We start from the raw sequence: 1,451 nt of genomic DNA, 5'->3' as shown, positions 1-1,451 counted from the left end.
AATGATATCTATGCTACCTAGTATTGTCATAATATCAGCCAATTTCATTCTTTTAACTAACTGAGGAAGAATTTGCAAATTGATAAAACCCGGCGGGCGAATTTTCCACCTCCAAGGAAAACCACCCTGATCCCCTATCAAAAAAATGCCCAATTCTCCTTTGGGGGCTTCGACTCTCACATAAAGTTCTTGTTTCGCCAATTCAAAAGTTGGCGAAGGTTTTTTACTAATGAATCGATAGTCAAAGTCATTCCATTCCGGAGACCTTGCTCGATCAAAAGATCGTATTTCTAAATTTTCATAAGGTCCCCCTGGAATTCCTTCCAAAGCTTGTTGAATAATTTTTACGGATTCCGTCATCTCAGCAAGTCTGACTAAATAACGAGCTAATGAATCGCCTTCTTTTTGCCACTGAACTTCCCAATCAAATTCGTCATAACACTCATAACGATCAACTTTACGAAGATCCCATGGTATTCCGGAAGCTCGTAGCATTGGTCCTGATAACCCCCAATTTATGACCTCTTCTCCAGAAATAATACCTACTCCCTCAACTCGTTCTAAAAAAATAGGATTTTGTGTAATAAGTTTTTGATATTCAGCAACCGCTGTCAAAAAATAATCGCAGAAATCCAAACATTTATCTATCCATCCATGAGGTAGATCAGCCGCGACTCCCCCGATACGAAAAAAATTATGCATCATTCTCATACCGGTGGCTGCTTCGAATAGATCATATACTAATTCTCGTTCTCTGAAAATATAGAAGAAGGGAGTCTGTGCGCCAATATCCGCCATAAAAGGGCCAAGCCATAACAGATGAGAAGCTATACGACTCAACTCCAACATAATTACTCTGATATAGCTAGCTCTTTTGGGGACTTGAATATTTCCCAACTGTTCTGGACCATTTACGGTTATTGCTTCTGTAAACATAGTAGCTAAATAATCCCAACGTGTTACATAAGGTAGATATTGTATAATTGTTCGGTTTTCTGCAATTTTTTCCATCCCTCTGTGTAAATAACCCAATATTGGTTCACAGTCAATAACATCTTCACCATCCAAAGTAAGGATGAGTCGAAGAACACCGTGCATTGAGGGGTGGTGAGGTCCCATATTGACTATCATGAGGTCTTTTCTTGTAGCCGGTCCATTCATAAGTTTTTCCTCGATTCATCTTTCCATGAATTGCTGAAAATTAAAATAAGTTCATAAAAATGCAAGATCTAATAAATCAAATAATTAAAAATTACTTTTTAAATTACTGAGTTTTTGACTCCCGAATATCCAATTGATTAATTAATTCTTTATAACGCATTTTATTTTTCTTTGATAAATAAGAAAGTAATCGTTGGCGTTTTCCGAGAATTTTACGTAGACCTCTTTGAGATAAATAGTCTTTTTTGTGCAATTCCAAATGTGAAGTAAGTCTTCGTATCTTATTGGTG

Source organism: Cucumis melo, unplaced genomic scaffold (genome assembly GCF_025177605.1).
Source record: "Cucumis melo cultivar AY unplaced genomic scaffold, USDA_Cmelo_AY_1.0 utg001301l, whole genome shotgun sequence".
In the NCBI taxonomy this organism is placed as follows: Eukaryota; Viridiplantae; Streptophyta; class Magnoliopsida; order Cucurbitales; family Cucurbitaceae; genus Cucumis; species Cucumis melo.
The sequence above is the reverse complement of the archived record's forward strand: the minus strand, read 5'-3'. Positions refer to the sequence as shown.